The 25,586-nt window shown below is 35.2% G+C and overlaps 1 pseudogene; it reads left to right on the plus strand.

Annotated features, from left to right (window-relative positions):
- The first annotated feature begins 1,854 nt into the window (after positions 1-1,854).
- LOC100659899 (dolichyl-phosphate beta-glucosyltransferase-like) overlaps positions 1,855-25,586 on the plus strand; it is a 28,526-nt pseudogene continuing 4,794 nt past the window's right edge.

Below are 25,586 nucleotides of genomic sequence, written 5' to 3' on the forward strand. Positions count from 1 at the left end.
CAGCACTGGGTTGAGTTTTTTTAACCTGACTTCTAGAGTTTCATCGTCTAAATTCAAGAACAATGAATTAGTCATCAGATTAAGCTAGAACTCTCCCAATTTTATATATGGCGAGCCCTAATACGCTTTATCCAGGTATAATGAATGTGAGCAATCACATTTTCCTAATAATAACAATAATACTGACTTATTCCTGGATATGATTGGGATAGGAGCGGTGGTGAGGAGAAAGGGGATTACTTGGATATATCCGTAATTTACAACATTATGCCTTGTAGAATATGTTAGTAGTTGAAGAAATTGATGGCTAACTGAACAACTAAAAGTTTTTTACAATAACATAGAAAAGACATAAGGTTCTGAACTAGAAGAATAGCCCCAAGACTAGACAGTTAAAGGCCAGTGTAAGGTATGACAAAGGTTGTATCTCTCAGAATTTGTCTTACATGAGATAATTAGAAATCATAAAGACATTTTTCTATATACAATTTTTAGAGATGGCGAAGGGAAATAAAAGCATGGCTTTGGAGTAAATGGAAAAGTAGTTTTTAAATGAAAGTTATACCCCTGCACTCTATTTCATATTAGGATTATTGATTTCAATTTTAGGGACAATATCAAACAAGAGTTCACTTAACAGAGGATAACTAGAAAGGTGAGACAGTATGTAAAATGTTGTTCAATGTAAGATGGAAGTAAATGAGAGATGCGTATCCTACAGAGAAAGTATAGGCCACACAAAGATTTATTTGAATGAGTTTAATGCTATTAGATAAGGGTAGAATGCAAATTAGTTTCAAGCTGTATTGGACAAGACAAAGACAAGGTATTTCCAAGCAGGTAGATTTTTATATGACAACAGGAAAAAAACCTCTAACAACATTTGTTTAGAAATAAATGTGGTTGCCACGTGAAGGTAACCTCGCCAGTACAACAGGTGTGGTTTCACCACAGTACAGAGTCTGGGACATAGCAGCTGTGCAGTAACAAGTAAATTAAAAAGGAAGAAAATAAAGCAATCAACCAATGGATGGATGAATGAATGGATGAAAAAACAGTCTAAAGTTCTTTGTTTTGATTTAGAGCTTAAAAGAAAGGAATATAAAGGGTAAATGCAGGGCTCTGAATATATTTCTCAACATGCCTGTGCTCATTTAGGATATAACACTGAGGTTGGTGGTGTTATGATAAGTCATTGCTTTCTTTTACATCTATAAACCATAACATGGACTGATATTTCTACTATATGGAAATGAGATACAAATTCAGCTTCTTAATGTGAAATATTGAATGAATCAATTATCAGGCTCCGGAGACGAAGCAGTCAATATAAAAGCACTTTGCAATTGGTATCCCTGCCCCTAATGAATGTTATGTATACAAGGATAACCTGAATTTTCATGCCCCAGTTTTTCTCACTAGTGCTCCAAAACCCTCCTATTGCTCTATACATTCAGGGTTGTACTCCTGAACTTAAGACATGCCCCCTCGTCAGCAGCAATATTTCATCTTGTTCTACTTATCGGCTCTCAGTGAGCTGTTATCTCCATAGCGCTCAAGTCTCTCTAGGCTCATTTCTTGTTAGTAAGAGAGTGAAAGGAGAGAGGTGGAGCCCAGGAGAAATGTTTCTAAAACTGGTCATGGAAAATGTTCACGAATTTTTGTTACCTCCCACATCTAACAAGTTCCTCATCTTGGAATAGTCACTTTTTGTTACAGTTCACTGAATCATTTCCCCCCAATACAAGCCAAGTTAAGAGGAATAGACATATGTAGTTAATATATTCTGCCTTTGAAGTAAAGGAGAAGTGGGAGTGGGGAAGAAAGATAAGGGAAAGAAGCAAAGCACTAGATATGGAAACAAGTAGCGGCATTGCCAAAGCTGCAAGGAAGGTAAGAAAGCACAAGGAGTTAAGAGCAGCAGGAGAAATAAATCATCACCCTTCACTGTACGCGAAAGATACATCTGCTTTCTACCAATCGTCACAGTGGTTTAGCAGAAAGCAAGGAATATTGTGCAACTTAAATAAACTCTAAATTAGCCACCAAATGACTCAGAATTAAAGCAGAAAAAGACAAAGAAAAAAGAAGGTGGGGAGATAATCTTTCCTCAAGAAGAAAATGTGTGTAACGTTTTCAGGGGAAAAAAAAAAAAAACCCTGTCAACTAGAAAAATAACAGCTGTTATTAACGTATACATAATTTTTTTAATATATATATTAGTATATAGTTTGCTCTATCTTATATGTTTGATTATGTTATTGAAAACATTTTTTATCATATGCTAAACTCTCAAAAAAAAAAATTCTGTGATCTTAACTTGCACACTTTCTTTCCTGTATGTTAAAACTGGTTAAAAATCTACTTTCAGTAAGTTGGTTAGTTAATACTTTTAAATTCTCGTCATGAAGGAGGTAATTCCATCACTTTCCATGCTAGTTCTGGTTGACACAAGCCAAATACTGAGAAAGGAAAATAAGCAAAACATCAAAAAGTCTAATTTGGACAGATAATTTAATCAATTCTCTTCATTTTCTAAAATTGCAAAAGATTGGAATGCTCTTTCCTAATTCAATAAAATTATCTTACATATTTATCTATGGACAAAACAAGTTTATCACAGGCCAAAAGCCAAAGCACTGACCTTGAGACACACAATATGTATCTATGTATCTCTCTGGTTAGATAAAGAGAGATATATAGAAGATTGATAATGCTGATAAACTCTTCAATTTTTAATGTACTAAAATAATCTTACACTACTAAAAAGATAATTATTGGCATTCACTATTTGTATTTTAATAGAAATACTTAGTTTATACTATTACTACTTTAATTGAAAATACAAATTTATTAAAGGTGAAACAATAACCTTCTCCATTTAAATCATTGCATCAAGGACGTGGATCCTGAACAAAACAAAAGACATATAAACATGATTTACGTACTTAACCACACAAGATATTTATCTAATAAGATATACAGAATAGTTAAAACAACAGTCAATGATAAATGTTTCCATTGTTACCATTCCTTCTAAATTAACTATGTGTTACCCTGAGCAGGGATTGGAAAAGGTTTAACTATCTGAAAAAATTCTAATTGTATCTTATTGTTTGCTGTATTATAATGTCTGTAGTTGCCTGACAAATTATTAAAAAAAAAAAGTTCTAATATCTATTTTATTGTTTGTTGATATAATTTCTATAGTTGCTTGAGAAAGTAACTTTTTTGTGCCTTATTTGTTGTAATAATGAAATACTGTTTTTAGTTTATACATTGAAATAATTGAGTGTGTTATTCCTTTCTATTTTCTATATATATAGTCTATATTCATGCCTGTGTGTAGAAAGAGAGATAAAGACAGAGAGATAGAGGCAGAGAGACAGAGAGTGGTGGAGACAGACAGATTTAGCTATATATACAGAAACATCAAAATATAAATGGAGACATAGATCTAGAAGGAGATATATTGAAAAGATATGAAGATGTATCTAATTCAACCTATACATTTTCTTGGATATTTCATTTGTGGCTTAATTACCATTAAAGCAGTAAAGAGATTTGTATTTCCGAAATACTATTTTTCACATAGATGTGAATATTTGAGGAAACATATCTGGCAATTACATCAATTTATTACAGAAATATGCTTTGGTAGAAAAAAAAGATGATAAAAATACTACTGTGTGATAGTCTGGGAACAACCTGCATTTGAGAACTTTCAGGACTGATGTTCCTGTTTTATAAAAGCAGTATACGTCACATAATGTCTTTTTTTTCTAGGAATTGGATTATTCTTGTTCATTTGCCTATAATACACACTGTTATCTGCACCATTACTTCCTCTGTTATACTGACTTCCTGCAAACTGTTTATTGTTTTGTATGGCTTTATTAAGATGCCATTTTACTTACTTTTGAGGAAAAGTTCATTATGCTTTGTATACTTTATTAAGAATATATAAAGTGTAGGGAGATTATCATATTCTAATATAAATTCTGTCCAGTGTATGTTTCTTTCAGTATATTTACGAACATAATAAATATTTAAACTCAAAAATCAAATAATAACTGTTAGTTACTAGCATGCAATTTCCATTATAAGTTAAATTAGTGCTTGGAATAAATAACAAAATCAAGTCATCCATGCTTTTCAGAGCTGTAGTATCAATCTCCAGAATTGCTACGAGTGGCAGACTTTTTAATCTGTGTGTATGAAACCATCATATGCCCTGATGTTTCATTGATTAACTAGAAAGACCAAGAATTATCTTGCTTATCAAGAGAAAACCAGTTTATGAGAAAATAGAGACTATGAGAGCACTTGTGGTTTGTGCAATTGATTGATAATTCATCAAAGTAATGGAATAAGGGATAAAGAAAAAAAAAAAACTTGATTGTTCTTTAAGAAAAGTCTCTCTCTTTACTTCTAGAAATAAACCTACAATCCAACAACCAAACAAACAACAATCTCATGATCTTCCCATTTTACCTTCACAGTTAGTAAGATCCATTATCATGACTTGTTTTGGGGAGGTGTTTCTTGGTAGTGCTAATATAAAAGGTTTCTCCCTCCTTTAGGCTCTAGAGACCCTGCTTTTATTCAGGCACTTTGCATTCTTAATGTGCCTATATGACTACCAGGGCTCCTTCATGTCCATCTCTTAGTAGTTCTAAGTTTAGGAGTAAGTGCATTAAGATGGTAAGACTGCTATAGAAATATATGAAAGTGCTCTAAAGAACTCTCCTCACTTCTGCACTCCTTGCTATATTTTCATGATGAGGATAATGGTGGTTCCAGGCAGAGATATTTGAAGTTACTGACAGGGAAAAACTTTTTGTAGGATAGTCAAAAGAATCAAGGAGACATTGTTTTAAACTAATCAGTCTATGTACTTTACGGATACACACATGTACAAATACACATAAATATAATGCACACATATGTATATTTAATATATATATTTCCTAATCTGACTTTCATGACTCCACATCATCTATGGCCACATTATGTTGCTGTTCTTACATGTGCAATTTGACAGCCTTGTATATGTAACCCCACTTTTCTAAGCCTCAGTTTTCTCATATGTAAAATTGGAGTTGGGGGTGGTTAAAAATTCCTTTTATAAAGTTCTTGGATTTTATGTAAACACGGAAATAAGATAATGACATAACTATTAAGGGACTTTTATTTTTATGGGCTATATTTTATGAGACAATTCATTTCTGAAAACAAATATGTAAGAAAAAAACAAAGTACTATATCTTAAGAAAAGTGTCTTTTGGTCATCAATAATAATTGTCATAGTTATAAATTAACATTGGGCAAAAGTAAACAAAATTAATTTTTAACCTATGCCCTTTTGGTCCTATTTAGAGTGCCCTCTTCTTTCTTAAGAAAACTTGATTTTAATTAAGTAGATAACTTAAGAAGTAAAATATCTAAGAACATAACTAGAATTTTTATTATAAAACACATCACCATAAGTCAAATTTGCTCTACTGTAAAATTACCCTTGATTTGATATTATTTATATTTGATATTATATATAGATATACATATACATACATCTAGATAGAGAGATAGGTAGATAGATATACTTGAAAGCAGGAGCATAAATAAAATATCACATTGAACATTTTTTAAACTATCACACTCTTTTCAAATGTAAGATTCATTTCTATTTCATATTTTAAATGTGCATTTCAGTGAACAAAATTAGTATTAAAGAATACAGCAAACTAATGATCACTTACACAGAAGAGTCTTAGTAACGTTAAATAATTATCAATCTAGGACGTTTACTTTCATAGAGAGCAAGTTACTACCAATCTTTATTCAGGATATGTTTGCATGCATTCTTTATATTACCTTTCAGCTTGAATTGTACTTTCTTTTATACCATGTGTTGCCACATTACTAACATATTTTGGGTTATATAATTTTAAGCACTGTCCAAAGCAGTCTGATTAACCTCACCATGTATTGTAGAAATATTGTGGGCAAGGAGTATCTTTCTCTTATCACTACTGATAATAAGCCAGTAGAAAAAAAGAAATGTGTTTTTTAAAGTTTACTTATCTCACTCGGCAACTGTGCCTTGGAAAGGACACTGTACTAGCTAAGCTTTGCATGTTTAGGGGTTACAGGAAATATGAAATGAAATCTCTTCATGCGAGGTGCCATTCAGAAGAGCTTCTGATCCAACCCAGGCTTTATCAAGTAGAGCAACGCAACATGTAAAAATATACTTTCTAGATCAACTTTAATACTGTCATCTTGCTAAGCATATGCAGTGATACAAGGCATTTACACTTCAGTTATGAAAGGAATGCAATAGTGGTGTTAAGTATGTAAATCATTTCAAAATTATTCAAAAAAAAAAAAAACTATCCAATAGTGTCATAAAGAAAACAGTATTTCCACCATAGAAAAGGTCTTGGCTTATAAATCAGTTTTAAAATTAAGCATATATGACCGTTGGTTAATTAGTAGCAGCAAATTTGCCTGGCTTAAAATTACTGGTGAAATTGCTTTATAATTGATGCTATCTGCTTTCTCTAACATTTTTCTTTAATTATTTAATTTTTTTTTTAAATAATTACTTGACCTACTATTAAGGCAATCTATAACAAAAAGACTGGTGACATTAACTCACACAGCATAATCTGACTGGTAGCCAGGAAGCACTACAAAATGGTCATTTACACTTTCTGGAGCAGGAGATCTCATAAAATCACTTACTAAGCCCAGAAATAATGACTTCTGAAGCCCTGAACATCAACCAAAACAAACTACTCCAATTGTGATTTCTCACATATATTTAGATTGCACACTGATAATATTTTAAATGTATTTTCTTTTTTTAATTTAGGTTTATCTTAAAATTTCTAAGGTAAAACTACTGCCTAAAGCATTTTATATTATTTCAAGAAATAATTTTTCTCATAATATTTATTTTTGCCTTACATTTTCTCATTTTCAAAATACATAAACCAAAAAAAAAAATACATGGGGATGATAATATGTCAACATGTTGACATATTTTTATTAAATGCATACGATGATTTGGGAACTCTACATTTGAGGAAGCTTTAGGTGAACCCATATTATGTTTGATGACAAGCCTACAAATGCGTGCTGTTCATTTTATGTCCAAGTTCTTTGCTCCTATGTACTGGAATAGCATGCTATTTCATATTCTTTATCTTTCTTAGATCTACAGTGCAAATCTGGATTAGCCAGTTTCTTAGTTACACAAATGTCCTCCCCACTTGACATAGCAACGCCTAAGTATTCAAACAGTGTCTGAAGCTAAAAATAAGCTACGTCCTCCATTGAATGCAGGAGATTTCTATATCAATTTTTTTTTTTTTTCCTAATTAAGAACACTGAATGCTCAAATTCATTCCCAGTCAGATATGGCAAAAGATGGGTAAACATTTCTAATTCTATAGCAATAGCAAATAGAACCAAACGTCAGGCAAAAGTTACCACTCTTCTTAATGTCACAAAACCATTTCTCATGCTGTATAGATTTTAGAAACCTTACGGAAAACCCTTTGTTACAAAGATAATAGATTTACAATACTAGCAAAAAAATCTGCCTATTAGATGACCACAGATACCAAGAAAAAAACACAAATTTCACCACAAATCTATAATCTATTACATTCTCATCAAAAAGTTAATGCCCAAATAAATGCAAACTTACGTACTATGGGTTAGAACTTTTCTTCCATTGCACTGTTATTGCTTAAAACAGATTCTGAGAGCATACCCTGTTAATGCTCATTGTAAATTTTATAGAATATTGATAACCTTATAGTTGGAATTCGTCATGATATTTTTGAGATCAATGTGCTTGCAAAAATTTAGTTGATGTGAATATTACATTTAGAAAAACAAATAAAAAGCAATGCATTGCATCTTCCATATCGCCTTAAATTAAAAAAAAAAGACACTTTTGCCTTTGAAACTCTCTCCCTCCTATGAATTTCATCTTATTCATTACATTAAGATATATTTGCTGAGATAATGGAGAAAGATTAAAGCTAACACACTTACATGTCATTATGTTGACCTGAGTGACACCATAAATATGTGAAGAAACCTCCTTTACCAGGTAAAGTGATCACCTTAATCCTGACATGCAATATCCATCTATGTAGTTTTGCTATTTATACTTCATTCCACTTATAATAGCAAAAATAAATCATAGTCTAATAAATTATGACTAATGATGCCTTTAATTTTGACAGGTCTGACTCTAATTATTTCTGCAAGAGTTCATGAGAAAATCTGGAGTCCATTTCAAATTCATATAATAATAATATGCACAAGCACATTGATAGGTAAGTAACTCAAAGCCACCAAAACCAACTAACACAATTTGAAGTTTAGTTGGATTTTTATAATAATGTTCCACACGTATATTTGAGGAATATGCAAAGAGTTTGGGTATGTATCAGTTTTGTAAAAGTAAAAGAAGAAGCAAACACTGCAAGTTTTGTCCACTAGGCATTGCAACATTTTATTCAAATACTACAAAATATATTCTTACCTGGCTCCAAACGTTCAAAGAGAGAGCGAGCAAGCAAAATAGCAACTAGGAGAAAAGCAGTATTTATACCACTTCATTATAAGAAAGCAGAAATTGATACAGCTCATGCTGTCAAGCAAAGTAAACACTTACCTTGTTCAGTCAGACTGGCTTTAGCCCTGCTCAGCACTGACAATTCCGTGTTGCTTCAGTCTCATTCCTTCCCTTCTCTTTTTATAATATCTTCACAGCTGAATCTTCATGCATCTCAGTGCGCCTCCCTCTTCGAGCATCACTTTTAACTCAGACAGGCAGGAAGCCGAAGCCAAAGGAACTCTCTATCTGATTGGTTTCCATTCAGTCTTTCTGATTAATAAGAAACGTCCCTCACATGGGAAGATACTGCCGCTGATGGCGCTGCAGGGTTCCGGGTTTAGGGTTGGGGGAGTAAAGACTTCTCTGGGCACAATGATTTGCAAGCGAATGAAGTGGGAGGGCTCAGAGAAGAGGGCTTTGTCAAAGACCCCCCTAGGAGAAAACAGCCCCGTGTTTTTAGTCTTGGTTAATCAGCTCTGCTTAATCTGTTTGCAATTAGGAGACAAAGGTCACAGCATACCTGTAACCTGTAAATCATCTGTAGAAAATATTTAGCACATGGAGAGTGCCCTTGCTCAAAGGGAATGTTGCGCACAGTCATGCTGAATTCACTACCACCTATTTCAATTCAATGTCAAAATCCCAAGTTTAAGAAAAGAGAAAAAACTCAAATTATATCCGTTATTAATAATAGTGAATTTTTATCAGTGTCTCTCTGAGTTTATAATCTAAAATTATCTTTCGAAAACAGTGATTTTAAGACAAGTAATAATCGATGTCCTGGGATGGTCTCTTTCAGTGAAGAGAATAATCTCAAATTGCTAAAATCTATGATTTTTACTTGCTAAAAAAAATTTTTTATTTTAACTCAATTGAGAGATTTTCACCTTCCCCAAAAACGTCCAAAAATAATGGTGGCTGTGATTGCATCAAAGGAAGCCCTGGTGGTGAAGCGATTAAGCACTAGGCTGCTAACAGAAAGGTCAGCAGTTCGAACCCATCCTGTGACCCAGTGGGAGAAAAGACCTGGCAATCTGCTGTTGTAACGATTACAGTCTAGGAAATACTGTGGGGCAGTTCTACTCTGTCACGTGAGGTCGCTATGAGTTGAAATAGACTTGATGGCACCTAACGACAATAACAAAATGATCACGTCACAAAAGCTAGATGGTTCGCCTGTTGCTTCCTTATTGTACATCTTAAAACTATTATAGAGTAATCATAGCAGAGCAAGCCCTGTTTCAGAAGAGAAGTCTCTTTAGTACCTCTGGAAATGGTACAATAAGATGGATATTGATTAATAGATAAATCCTTCTGAAAAGAAGTTCTAGTAATAGTTGCACGAAACGCACAGTGGGAATATGGCTCACTTTATAACGGCTCGTTAAGTCACAGTAAGTAAATAGCTTAAGTGCCAAAGAATATCAATAACCTATTTGATGCTTCAAAGGAAAACTGACAATAGGAAAAAAATAAAATAAAATTGCCACTTCTTTATTTTTTCAACGCTAAAGCTTATCCTTGAAGTATAGCTAATACCGCTGCCTATCTGAAGCCTGGGTATTATGGAAATTCACTTCTTAAAAAAGGAAAACAAATGCTTAGAAAAGACAATTTTACATATTCCCCACTAAAACATGACACAACTAATGAACGATGATTCTGCTTGCAGCGCATGGCTTTAAAGTCATTGCGAATTTTAAGTGTGTCAGGTGGCCCAAAGAAAAGGAACTTCATTTTGTTCATCTGCAAAGAGAGAGAAGAAATATGGATTCATGCGTATTTTCCAGAACTAGATAGATCCAAGTGGTTAAGAACAGCTTAGTGAATTCTTCGTGGAGGCTAAGAGTATTTTCTTGAGGCAAAGACACTTAGTGTAAGATTCATAGTCTCCTTTAGACTTCTCTCTTCCAGGTCTACTTGTTCCCTTAAATACAATTACATATTCTTGAACCTTCTTTGTTAAGAGTGAGGTAAAATAATTGATGTAGACTGAGAAAAAAAGGAACCAAACAGAATACCTTATCACAGTTTAAGGTAAATATCTGTAAATAAAAGCTTTAAATCTCTCAAGTTGCACACCTTTTATTTCCCGCTGAAACCCGGCTGTAGGGAAAGACTGCTTTGTGTGACATCTACAATCCAGCAGAGCATTCTGTAACCTGATTTGAAGTTATTTTTACTGCTTCTAGAAAAAAAGAAAGAAAAAAAAAAGTGTTACCAAGTGAAAAACGGTTACTATCTCAAGTGTCTTCTGCCTTTCTCTTGCTTGTAATGGCGACGATGGGAAATCTGAAAACAGGACCTCAAGTTTGGAATTATGAAAACTCTTTTATATTACATGTGTGATGACTTGAAAATTTTTGAAAATGAGTAATGTTATCTATCATGTTAAAGCTGTTTTTAATGCTTAGAATACAGACTGTATGAAAATATTAATAATCTTCATTATTGTTAGTAACAGGAATATATTTCCTCTGCCTATATTTTGACAGGAAACCCTGGTGGCATAGTGGTTAAGTGCTATGACTGCTAACCAAAAGGTTGGCAGTTCAATCCACCAGGTGCTCCTTGGAAACTCTGTGGGACAGGTCTACTCTGTCCTATAGTGTCGCTATGAGTCAGAATCGGCTCCACGGCAATGAGTAAGGTACGGCATATTTTGAGAGATCAAAATCTGTTACCAGTAAATGTAAAATATAATTTGAAATGTTTTTCAAAAATGCTTTAATTTGAATTAACTTTTACTTTCATTATTTGATACTTTAAAGGTACTAGCATAATAAAGGAGCCCTGGTGGCGCAGTGGTTAAGAGCTATGGTGAGCTACGGCTGCTAACCGAATCCACAAGCCTCTACTTGGAAACGCTATGGGGCAGCTCTACTCTGTCCTACAGGGTTGCTATGAGTCAGAATAGACTTGATGGTAATAGGTTTGGTTTTTTGGTTATCTTATTAAAAATAATCATATCATGGATTTTTTTCTGTTGTCTTCTTTGTACTGTGTCTTCATACTTGAAGTTGAAATCAACTTGAGGGCAATTTTTTTTTTTTTTTTTTGGCTGCATAGAAAACTCCAAATTTTCTTGTTTTATCATTTAAATGTCATTCCATTACATAACAACCATTTTGCAAATTCTTGAAAAAAATTTTAAGAGGTAAACTACACATAATGCTAGTTTAAATTGCACTGAAATGAAAAATTTTAAAAAAGGTTAAAGACGGAAATAAACGTTATGATCAAGTTGGTTTTCAAGCACGCAGTTGGTCCCACTGTGTTTCTATAAGCCCATAATAACATTGGTATTCCACTGGGACATCCTTGAGATAGATGTTCCCTGTGTTGTGCCACCACTCACAGGAACATTCTGAGTTTTAAGACCATCTGGCTCTTGGTAGAATCCACTCACCTCTTCCCAGCTGAAACTGATACACTTTGGACAACTTTTTTTGCATGACACTATTACAATATTCTTATCCAGGTTTCAGTTTTTCCAACAGAACAAGGGGATATCATATGGTCTAAAATTGGAAAAGCTATGTCCAGGTTTGTATCTTTTCAACATACTTATTCAATCTGTAAACTGGACTATATGGAGAAGAACAAGACATCAGAATTGCACAAGGACTCAGTAACAACCTAGAATATTCAGATGGACTCAGCCTTGCTTGATGAAAATGACTTGAAGTACTTAGTGATGAAGGTCAAAACCCCAGCCTTCTAAATAGATTACACCTGACCATAAGAAAAATGAAAATCTTCACAACTTGGCATATCAACCACATCACGATAAATTATTTAGGAACTGAAATTGTCAGGCTTTCATTCAACTTGGATCAACAATCAATGCCCATGGAGCAGCAGTTAAGAAATCAAATGATGCATTGCATTGAGCATAACTGCTGCAGCAGACCTCTTTAAAATCTGAAAAAAGCAAAGATGTCGCTTTGATGACTAAGTTGCACCTGACCTAAGCCATGGTATTTTTAGTTGCCGGATATGCATTCGAGACAATTATAAAGGAACACCAAAGAAGAACTGATGTATTTAAACTGTGATGTTGGCAAAGAATATTGATATCATGGAGTGCCAGATACAAGAACAAATCAGTTTTGGAGGAAGTAAAGCCAGAATTTTTCTTAGAAGTGATTATGGCAAGACTTTGTCTTCCTTATTTTGGACAAGCCATCAGAAAAGACCAATCACTAGAAAAGGACATCGTGTTTTGTCAATGAAAATTAGGGAAGCCCTCAATGGCATGGATTGACGTAATAGCTGCAAGAACGGACTCATACAAAGCAATGATTTTGAGGATGGCACAGGACCAGGCAATGTTTCCTTCTGTTATACATAGGGTTGCTTTGAGTCAGAGCTCCTAATAACAACCACCACCCAGACTGATACACCAAGAACTTCCTCCTACATCCTGCACATTAAAATATACTCAGGAACAAAGCAAAAATTACGTTACTTTCTTCTTTTCCCTAACAAACTTCCAGGATTAATCCTATCATTTTCACATCCCTGCTTATCTCAAGAGTTTAAGATTCTCTATTCATCATCACAAGAATTCTCATCACTGTGTGGATTGTAGCATCCCCAAATCTGACCTGAATCCCCTTAGATTAATTATGCCACCTGGAAGAGCTCAATCTGACATCACAAAATAATGTGTGTGTCCTCAGCCTTGTCTTGGGCCATCCCCTTCAATTCCTTATTCTAACTCAAAGTTGGATTTTGTCTGCTGATTGGCTTTCGTTTCAGGTTACTCACGTGAGAGATGATGTTATCCTCATAGCTCCTGTACCACTTGTCATGTGTTTCTCTTTTTTTTCTTTTTTTTTTATTCCTTTCTTCTGCTTGTCTTCAGCTTTATCACGTCTAACTGCCTGGTTGTAATCATTTTAAGGGCCCAAACATTACTCCTCCTCCGACATTGCAACTGAGTCCCTAGGTCAGTGTCTTTTTTTCCTCTTCTTCTTTAGAACCACTAGTGTTATCAATGTTAATAATAAGTTAAACACCCAACACACTGACCACTTATTGCCTTAATTTTCCCTTTTCCAATGATCTTCTATCACACTTCAGCTACAAACCCATTAGTCACATTCTATTGAGAAGACAGGTTTTTTTTTTTTTATTATTATTCTGGACAACCTCAATGTTTTTTCCTCCATTTGAACCCTCAAGATGGACTTAACAATGAGTCGACTCAGCAGAGGTAAGTTATATTAGCAGGGAAGTCTAATACATTTCCTAGTCACCTCTTACTATTCCTCAAGAAAACAAAGTTAGAGGCCAGAGTATTCCTTTTATACATATGACCTTGTATCAACTAGAAATATTTAATGGATCTGGCCTCTGTTGCCCCCTCCTAAGGTGGAATTCTATTCTATTCTGGAGCATTATCTAGGGTGCTCAGTCCAGGTACCCCTTTCTGTGAGATAGAGAAAGCTCAGGCACTAAAAGCATTCTACAGTTTTATTCATCTTTGATCCCTTAGCACACTGAAAAGCACAGCGCAGTTAGCCAGTAAATGGTGTATTTTGTGCTTAGTATGTTTTCCGACAAAATGAGCATTTAACAAAAATACCTGGTCATATTTTTAAAGTTAGTTTTTGTTATTAAGCTCGTAAGTAAACATTGTATACTTATCTAAAAAGTAAAAAACAAACAACAAAAACAGAGCAGAGTCAGAAAAACAGTAATATCACTTGAAATCACAACCATAAAAAGATAATATTTGTCATAAATTTAGTTTACCAACACAATTAATTAAAAAAAAAATGAGATCATATTCTGCATACTGTTTTTATCAAGGATACTTTAATTTTTCATTGTTGTTTCAATGCTATAATATCTTCCTTTAATTGCCCCCACCCCAACGCTCTTCTCATTTATCAACTCTTTTTCTCTACTGCAGGAATTAATATTAACAGCCTCTTGCATAACTTTCTGTATATTATATAATCTTATTGAAATCTCTGTCTATATTTCTATCTCTCCTCTCTGATATTTATATATATCCTTAATGTTAAAATAAACAGTCTATTTAATTCACTTCTCTGTATCCTGCTATTCTACTTCAATGTGTAAATATTAGGTATTGTATAAATCTCTATAAGCCAACTTATAAACATATGCCATTGTTTTATGGACTGCTAAATATCCTATCTTACTTAATTTTCATAGACATTTTCTTTTCTCATAGTTCGTTTGTTTATATTACAAAAATACTCAAAGAACTTTATTCTAATTACTTAACGGTTTAAATGCCTTTTTTTTCCAATTTATTGGAAAAAATCAAGGAATAAGATAGCTAGACTGGAAAATATTTTAAATAGATATGGAAACCTGGTGATGCAGTCGTTAAGAGCTTGGCTACTAACCAAAAGGTCAGCAGTTTGAATCCACCAGCCACTCCTTGGAAACCCTATAGGCCAGTTATACACTGTGTATAGGGTTGCTATGAGTTAGAATTGATGCAAGAGGAATTTTTTTTTTTTTTTTTAAGTTGTATTGCCAAAAGATTAATTCATACTTTCCTGAGGATTTTGGTCTTTAGGTTTTTTTCCAACTTGGTGATAGACATATCTCATTGTTATTTGAGTTAAATTTCCCGGGCTAAGAACTTATAGCTGGCTTTTTGAATGTTATTTTCAGTGAATTGTCTATTCATAACCCTAAATTAAAATATTACTTTTTTCATATATTATATTCTCATACTTGCTGGAATATATTTCTAGAATTTATTCTGATATAAGTGAAGAAATCAATATTAAAATTGTTGTTTTTGTTAAGTGCCATAGAGTCCCTTCCACTCACAGCCACCCTATGTAAAACGGAATGAAACACCGCCCATTCCTGTGCCATTTGCATGACCTTTGAGCCCATCATTGCAGCCCCTGTGTCAAACCATCTCCTTTAAGGCCTTCCTCTTCCACTGAACCTCTACTTAACCAAAAATGATGTCCTTCTCCGAGGACTGGTCCCTTCTAGTAACATGTCCAAAGTATGTAAGATGAGGTATTGCCATCCTTGCTGCCAAGGAGCATTCTGGCTGTACTTCTTTCAATACAGATTTGTTAGTTCTTCTAGAAGTGCATGGTATATTCAATATTCATCACCAATGCCATAATTCAAAGGCATCAATTCTTCAGTCTTTCCTAATTCATTATGGAGCTTTCACACGCATATGAGCTAGTTGAAAACACCATGGCTTGGATCAGGCACACCTTAGTTCTCAAAGTGACATTTTTGCTTTTTAACAGTTTAAAGGGGTCTTTTGTAGTAGATTTGCAGAATGCAATGTGTCATTTAATTTCTCATCTGTCACTTCCATGGGTGTTGATTGTGATACCAGTAAAACGAAATCACGGACACCTTCAATCTTTTCTCCGTTTACCATGATATTGTTTACTGGTCCAGTTGTGAAGAATTTTGTTTTCTTTTTGTTGAAGTATAATCCATACTGAAGGCTGTGGTCTTTGATCTTCATTAGTAAGTGCTTCAAGTCCTCTTCACTTTCAGCAAGCAAGGTTGTGTCATCTGCATAACGCAGATTGTTAATGAGTCTTCTTCCAATCTTGAAGGCCCGTTCTTCTTCATATAGTCCAGCTTCTCGTATTATTTGTTCAGCATACAGATTAAATAGGTATGGTGAAAGAATACAACCCTGACTCACACCTTTCCTGACTTTAAACAAATCAATATCCCCTTGTTCTGTCCAAACAACTGCCTCTAGATCTATCTAAAGGCTCCTCATGAGTACAATTAAGTGTTCTGGAATTCCCATTCTTTACCATAATACTCACAATTTGTTATGATCCACAAGTCAAATGCCTTGGCATGGGCAATAAAACAAAGGTAAACATCTTTCTAGTATTCTCTCCTTTCAGCCATGATCTATCTGACATCAGCAGTGATATCCCTTGTTCCATATCATCTTCTGAATCTGGCTTGAATTTCTGGCAGTTCCCTGTCGATGTACTGCTGTAATCGCTTTTGAATGATCTTCAGCAAAATTTTTCTTGTATGTGATATTAATGATATTGTTTGATGAATTCTGCATTCTGTTGGATCACCTTTCTTTGCAATGGGTACAAATATGGATCTATTCTAGCCAAATGACAAGGTAGCTGTCTTCCGTATTTCTTTTTAATAAGAATTTTATTTAAAATTTTAAAGTTAGACCCACACAAATCACTATCAAACTTCATGGATAATTTCAAAATGCAGATAACCATAAGATACAGTTGAAGAAAAGAGAGTTCTGGGACCAGGTTCTTTTTGCCCCATCAGATTTGCCTGGACCAGATTTAACATATTAAGTATCTGTATAATATGAATGCCTACTCTAATTATACAGACAAGAGCTCTTTTTATGGCTAAATAGCTGTTTTTCATGAGCTCTGTGTTTTATGGCTAGACAGTGTAGATTCCAGGTTTGTTTGCTATGACCAATCTTTGATAGCTAGGTTGTTGTTGTTGATAGGTACCTTCAAGTTGATTCCAACTAACAGCAACCCTATGTACAACAGAACAGAACACTGCACCAGCTCACAATCATTGCTATGCTTGAGCCCATTGTTACAGGCACTGCCTCAATCCATCTCATTGAAGGCCATCCTCTTTTTCACTGACCTTCTATTTACCAAGCATGATGTCCTTCTTCAGGGACTGATCCCTGCTGATAACATCTCCAAAGTACATGAGAAGAAGTATCTCATCCTTGCTTCTAAGGAACATTCTGGCAGTACTTCTTCAAAGGCAGATTGGATTACACCTTAACATAAAGAAAACAAAAATCCTCACGATTGGACAAATGACCAATATTATCATGAACAGAAAATACTGAAGTTGTCAAGGATTTCATTTTACTTGGATCCCTGATCAATGCCCTCAGAAGCAGCTGTAGAGGACTAAGGTGCACCTGATCCAAAGAGTGGTATTTTCAATCACGTTATATGCGTGCAAAAGATGGACAATAAATAAGGAAGACCGAAGAAGAATTGATGCATTTGAACAGTGGTGTTGTTCAAGAATATCGAATATACCATGAAATACCAGAAAAAAAATAAATCTGATAGACAGGTATATCCTGCTAAAGGCTTTCCATAAATGAGGAAATAACATTGGCGTATTTACCAGGATGTAGGCCATCAACATGTTTACAAGGAGATTAGACTGAGTCACCTTCTCTCATTCCTTTTCTATTTCCAGCAATAGGTGAAAAATGTTCCACAAATCTGTTATCACAATGCCATTCTACTTTAACAATAAACCTATTGCTGTCGAGTCAATTTCTACTCATGGTGACCTCATGTATGACAGAATAGAACTGTGCTCCGTAGGGTTTTCAATCACTGATTTTTCAGATGTAGCTAGCCAGGACTTTCTCCAAGGTGCTTCTGGGTGGACTTGAACAGCCAACATTTTGGTTAGGAGCTGAGATTTTTAACTGTTTGTGCTGCCCAGGTACTCTAATAATAGTGGCTTTATAATATGTTTTACTGGTTGGTTTGTCAAATCTCCACTCTCATACTTTGCATACTTTTCTTGGATTTTTACAGAATAAATTTCCTTCCATAGAAACAGTTTCAGTCAGAAAATGCATAAACGACTATGTGTTCTCTTTCTGTATACAGTTGGGTTATCATGCTCCAGGTTAGGACAGTCTGGAAGATAATGCTAAAGCATTGATCACTGTATCACATGGAGCCTAGAGTCATCTTTGATATTAAATTTGTCCAGATAAAACTATCTGTACTCATATCAAAATCTAAACCTGATGAAGACTCCAGTTTTATAAAGGAATTTGCAATTTTCAGTTATTGTGCTCTATTCCTCTAGTCTATTCCAGTTTATAGGGATTGCTGTCTTAATCTTTGATTTAAATTTTTATCTAGTTTAAATTTCTGTGTCAAAACTTGGTATAGACTCCCAGCTCATCCTCCTGGTGCCTATAAAATGATTGTCTCATCCTTGTGAATTCTTATCCTGATATATCACTTATGTGTAATCTTAACCCTTTGTTAGGATAAAAATTCCAAGATGTTTACTGACTCCCTCCTTCCATTCACCTGCCTTCATCAAATGAAATCTTTATCTATTAGGAAAGATTACTGAAAAAACAGGGATTAAATAAATGAGAACTAGAACAATGAAAGGCTGTATTCAAACTGAGGAAACAGGTAAAATGAAAAAAAGCATGATGCATACATTCAATATTTACTGTCTGTTTGGGAAATGTTTCCTACATAAAGAAGAGTACGTAAAATGCATGGAGTTTTAAAACAATGATATGATGAACATATGTGTATACAAATTCAGGATCAGATCATTACTATTACCTTATAAACCTACTATGGACTACTCCCAGATTGCATACTTGCTTCCATTCTCTGAAAGTCACAGGACAATCAGAAAGTGGTAGAGTCATCAACTTCATCAGCTTATGGAATTGAAAATTTAGAATCTGGTTTTCTAGGCAAAACAACTATCTACTCTGCTTTCAAGTTTCCCAAAGGTAGCTATCTTCTCCTTTCCTGGTGTTTCCTCTATTTTGAATTGGTTTTAATTGGTTATCAGCTAGCAGTAAATGACACGTCTGTGTTCAGTTTTTCCGGTTGACTCAAGTTCTAGGTTTCAGTTCTATCATTAATAAACTGGAAAAAAGAGAAAAGTATGAAATTAGTTTAAATAAATTAGAAAAGAAAAAATGTAAGTTGAGAGACTTGATATTGAAAAGTTTAACAGGGACAGCTTAAATTTTAAAAAGAATGACCCTTAAATCAAACAGCTTTGTGATAAACCCTAATTCAAAGCTTGAAAAGAGGAGCTTACTATGCAAATAGCAGAAATTATACAGAAGTGAAAGAAGAAAATTATGTTTCCCTGTAAATAATTGAATACTTATCTCTGTATGTGGACACACAGATAGTAAAAGTCTACATGGGATACTTCATCCTGCTACAATTCTTATATCCATAAATTTCAGCCTAATTTATAATAAGGAAGCTAAAAATCCAGGTATTTCCTATTAAAATCCAGGAATATCCTGCTAAGTATTTTTTAATATAAATTTTCAGGAACCCTTAGTATATACTATTAGCATAAGTATACAGAGATCTGGTAGAGAAAAAAAAAATGTGTCTCAATTAAGTGAACCACAAGTATGGAAGAGGTGATTCACAGGTTTGCTGTTATCTGTTTTCTTTCCAGATGGCTTATGGGACGCCTTATAGCATGAAATTTTATATCTTCCACATATGCCTAAATTTGAGCCATGTGCTCTTATTTTCAGGTAGAATGTGTCAATTTCTTCACAACTTCCATATGTTGTTCCTTCTGCCTAGAAGTTTCCTATTCATTTTAATCTTCCCTCCCTGCCCGTTTCACATTCAAACACAATCTACCTGAAGAACACATACCCCGTCATCATGACTTAGCTTAAATATCACCTTCTTTATCTTTCTCCCACCTATCCAAGCATAATTAAAAGCTTCATCTTCCGTGCACCTATAAACCAATGGGTCTAATAATATATTAACATTTCTCATAGTTAATATATTACCTACTAAACAACATGTTCCCCCACATGTCTGTCAGTTTGTCGTACTGTGGGGGTTCCATGTTGCTGTGATGCTGGATGCCTCTGGTATTCAGATACCAGCAGGGTCAACCATGAAGTACAGGTTTCAGCTGAGCTTCCAGATTAAGACAGACTAGGAAGAAGGACCCTGCAGTCTACTTCTGAAAAGCATTAGTCAGTGAAAACATTATGAATAGCAGCAGAACATTGTCTGATATAGTGCTGGAAGATGAGCCCCCAGGTTGAAAGGCACTCAAAAGATGACTGGGGAAGAGCTGACTCCTCAAAGTACAGCTGACCTTAATGACATGGACAGAGTAAAGGACCTTCATTTGCTGATGTAGCATGACTCAAAATGGGAAGAAACAGCTGCAAACATCCATTAATAATCGGAACCTGGAATGTACAAAATACGAATCTAGGAAAATTGGAAATTTTCAAAAATGAAATGGAATGCATAAATATTGATATCCTAGGCATTAATGAGCTGAAATGGACTTGTATTGGCCATTTTGAATCAGAAAATCATATAGTTTACTCTGCTGGGAATGACAAGTCGAAGAGGAATGGTGTTGCGTTCATCTTCAAAAAGAACGTTTCAAGATCTATCCTGAAGTACAACCCTGTCAGTGATAGGATAATATCCATACACCTACAAGGAAGGCCAGTTAATACGACTATTATTCAAATTTATGCACCAACCACTAGGGCCAAAAATGAAGAAATAGAAGATTTTTATCAGCTGCTACAGTCTGAAATTGATTGAACATGCAATCAAGATGCATTGATAATTACTGGCAATTGGAATGTGAAAGATGGAAACAAAGAAGGATCAATAGTTGTAAAATATGGCCTTGGTGATAGAAACAATGTGAGAGATCAAATGATAGAATTTTGCAAGACCAATGACTTCTTCACTGGAAATACCTTCTTTTACCAACATAAACGGCGACTATACACATGGACCTCGCCAGACAGAACACACAGAAATCAAATTCACTACATCTGTGGAAAGAGACAATGGAAAAGCTCAATATCATCAGTCAGAACAAGGCCAGGGGCCAACTGTGGAACAGACCATCAGTTACTCATATGCAAGTTCAAGCTGAAACTGAAGAAAATCAGAGCAAGTCCACGAGAGCCAAAATATGACCTTGAGTATATCCCACCTGAATTTAGAGACCAACTCAAGAATAGATTTGACACATTGAACAGATGAGTTGTGGAATGACATCAAGGATATCATCCATGAAGAAAGCAAGAGGTCACTGAATAGACAGGAAAGAAAGAAAAGATCAAGGTGAATGTCAGAAGAGACTCTGAAGCTTACTCTTGAGCGTTGAGCAGCTAAAGCAAAAGGAAGAATTGATGCAGTAAAAGAAGCAAACAGATTTCAAAGGGCCTCTCAAGAAGATAAAGTAAAGTATTATAATGACATGTGCAAAGAGCTGGAGATAGAAAACCAAAAGGGAAGAACACGCTCAGGGTTTCTCAAGCTGAAAGAACTGAAGGAAAAATTCAAGCCTCAAGTTGCAAGAGTGAAGGATTCCATGGGGAAAATATTAAACGACGCAGGAAGCATCAAAAGAAGATGGAAGGAACAAACAGAGTCATTATACCGAAAAGGATTGGTTGATATTCAACCATTTCAAAAGGTGGCATATGATCAGGAACTGATGGTACTGAAGGACGAAATCCAAGCTGCACTGAAGGCACTGGTGAAAAACAAGGCTCCAGGAATTCATAGAATATCAATTGAGATGTTTCAACAAACAGATGCAGCTCTGGAGGTGCTCACTCGTCTATGCCAAGAAATACGGAAGACAGCTTCCTGGCCAACTGATTGGAAGAGATCCATATTTATGCCTATTCCCAAGAAAGGTGACCCAACCAAATGTGGAAATTATAGAACAGTATCATTAATATCACACACAAGCAAAATTTTGCTGAAGATCATTCAAAAACAGCTCCAGCAAGTATATCTACAGGGAACTGCCCGAAATTCAGGCCAGTTTCAGAAGAGGACGTGGAACCAGGGATATCATTGCTGATGTCAGATGGATCCTGGCTGAAAGCAGAGAATACCAGAAGGATGTTTACCTGTGTTTTATTGATTCTGCAAAGGCATTCAACTGTGTGGATCATAACAAACTATAATGCTGCAAAGAATGGGAATTTCAGAACACTTAATTGTGCTCATGAGGAACCTTTACATAGATCAAGAAGTAGTTGTTCGGACAGAACAAGGGGATACTGATTGGTTTAAAGTCAGGAAAGGTGTGCATCAGGGTTGTATTCTTTCACCATACCTATTCAATCTGTATGCTGAACAAATAATACAAGAAGCTGGACTATACGAAGAGGAGCGGGGCATCAGGGTTGGAGGAAGACTCATTAACAACCTGTGCTATGCAGATGACACAACCTTGCTTGCTGAAAGTGAAGAGGACTTGAAGCACTTACCACATCCTTCAGTATGGATTACACCTCAACATGAAGAAAGCAAAAATCCTCACAACTGGGCCAATGAGCAACATCATGATAAACGGAGAAAAGATGGAAGTTGTCAAGGATTTCATTTGACTTGGATCCACAATCAATAGCCATGGAACCAGCAGTCAGGAAATCAAAAGACGCATTGCATTGTGCAAATATGCTGCAAAGGACCTCTTCAAAGTGTTGAAGAGCAAAGATGTCACCCCAAAGACTAAGGTGCGCCTGACCCAAGCCATGGTATTTTCAATGGCATCATATGCATATGAAAGCTGGGCAATGAATAAGGAAGACCAAAGAAGAGTTGACGCCTTTGAATTTGGTGTTGGCGAAGAATATTGGATATACCATGGCCTGCCAAAAGAACGAACAAATCTGTCTTGGAAGAAGTACAACCAGAATGCCCCTTAGGGGCAAGGATGGCGAGACTGCGTCTTACATACTTTGGATATGTTGCCCGGAAGGATCAGTCCCTGGAGAAGGACCTCATGCTTGGCAGAGTAGAGGGTCAGTGGAAAAGAAGAAGACCCTCAACAAGGTGGATTGACACAGTGGCTGCAACAATGAGCTCAAGCGTAACAATGATTGTAAGGATGGTGCAGGACCAGGCTGAGTTTCATTCTGTTGTGCATGGGGTCGCTAAGAGTCGGAACCGACTCGACAGCACCTAATAACAACAAAAGCAGACAACATGTTCTTCAGGAAGAATATCTTTGTTTTCCTGTTATTTGTATTTCTATCTCTCCCACTGTTAAAAGTCCTTGAAGAAGTGGGATAATTAATACTTGTTGGAAAAAAATGACTGTGTGAATTAATCATGCAATAATACGTTTGACTTACTGAACAATATTGGTATGAAAGTATTCCTGGGTTGTTCAAACAGTTAAGTGCTTCACTACTAATTGAAACATGGGGGTTCAAATTCACCCAGAGACACCTTGGAAGAAAGGCCTGGAGGTCTGCATGTTAAAATCAGCTATGAGAAACCCTGTGGTACAGGAAAACCCCATGAGTCAGAATTGAGTTGATGGCAGGTTTTTTTTTTTTTTTAAATATTTATGAAGTATTTGTTGCCATATACAAAATGTTTCTGATTATCTGAACCACCCTCCCATGTAAAACTAAAAAAAAAAAAAAATCACACACACACACACAACAGAAGCAAACAACAACATGCGTTGAGGTTAGGAGAGCTTACTTATTTACATTCCTATAATAGCTAGCCTTGAATCCAATACAGGAAACCTGATTTTCTAGAATTCCAGTATCCACATTTTTTTCACTAAACAAATTTGACTCTATAATTCTCCACCTGAGTGTAACTTTTAGTGTATTTATTAAGAATGTGAAGCTAACATTTTAAGACAATAAGACACAGGCAGAAAACTTTTAATTCCAAGCCATAATCCAGATGAATGGAATGAATCATTAAAGTAAGTTGATTGGAGCATGATCTCTTAACATACACACACAGAAATAAACAAAGACCATATACATGACAACAAGCAAAGGCTGTCTGTTCACAGATTGCTATATCAATGGTGTCATCCACCATCTCTGTAAAGTAAGCAAAGGATTAGTCAAGCTTTATAGTGGAAAAAAGGGAAAGCTTTAGCTTTACCCTGATTGAATAATGTTGGCATGGGAAGCTGAAGGCAAGCTAACTAGAAGAAGGGCATCTTATGTGACTGGTTAAGGGAGCAAATCTGGCTTTCACCAGTTGGTCCTAAATTGGAAGCAGGAGCAAAATTTAGGGAAGCTGTTAGTTATTGATCAAGTCCTGATCATTTTGGGCTGATTGCTACAGTGGCTGTGGCATGGCTTCCTGGCTCACTGCTGCAGATTCTGGTTTACTTCTCATTCTCGTTGTGGACCAGAACTCTATAGATGGTCTCACACTTTGTGTGTGTGTGTGTGTGTGTGTGTGTGTGTGTGTGTATACCACAAAAAAAGAATCAGCAACATAGATTCTAAACATATATATATACACACACACATATATATGAGCACACAGATAAGCATATATATATATATATATATGGACCCCTGCTCGTGCAGTGGCTAAGAACTTGGCTTCTAACCTAAAGGTCAGCAGTTTGAATCTACCACCTGCTCCTTGTAAACTCTACAGGGCAGTTCTACTCTGTCCTACAGGATCACCATGAGTCAGAATTGACTCAACAGCAATGTATTTATATACATATATATATATAAGTTGGTGTTGGATATATACAAATGATTTGTTTTATATATACAATTTTTGTCATTTCAACATTCTGTACACGCACAGTTCAGTGACATTAATTATGTTTATTGTGTTGTTCAACCATTACCATGATCTTTTTCCAAATTCTCCCATTACTTTTAACAGAAGCTCAGTATTCCCTAAGCCGTGAATCCTTCTCTTCCCCTCCCTCCAACTGTCCCTGTGCCTCTCCTAGATATTTCATATAAATGGAATCACACAATAACTGTTTTTTGTAACTGACTTTTTCAATATTTATCCATGTTGTATCATGTAGATTTCTTTAACTAGAACTTATAAGCCTCCAGGAAAAACATTAAACTCTGAAAAAGCAAATAATACATTTGGAATTTCTCAGAATTTAAGCCTGCAAATATGAAATATGTTTGTTTAATTCTATGAAGTAACCAGGTTATTGATTTAAATTTTATCATTAGGAACATGAAACTTATAAAATTAAAAATTTTTTAACCAAGAAAATGTCACAGAAATCTTTACAAATATGTATAGCCCTCGTCTGTCAGTTTGTCTTCCTGTGGAGGCTTGAGCGTTGCTGTGATGCTGGAAGCTATGCCACTGGTATTTCACATACCAGCAGGGTCACCCATGGTGGA

The sequence above is a fragment of the Loxodonta africana genome, chromosome 2, assembly GCF_030014295.1.
Source record: "Loxodonta africana isolate mLoxAfr1 chromosome 2, mLoxAfr1.hap2, whole genome shotgun sequence".
NCBI lineage: Eukaryota > Metazoa > Chordata > Mammalia > Proboscidea > Elephantidae > Loxodonta > Loxodonta africana.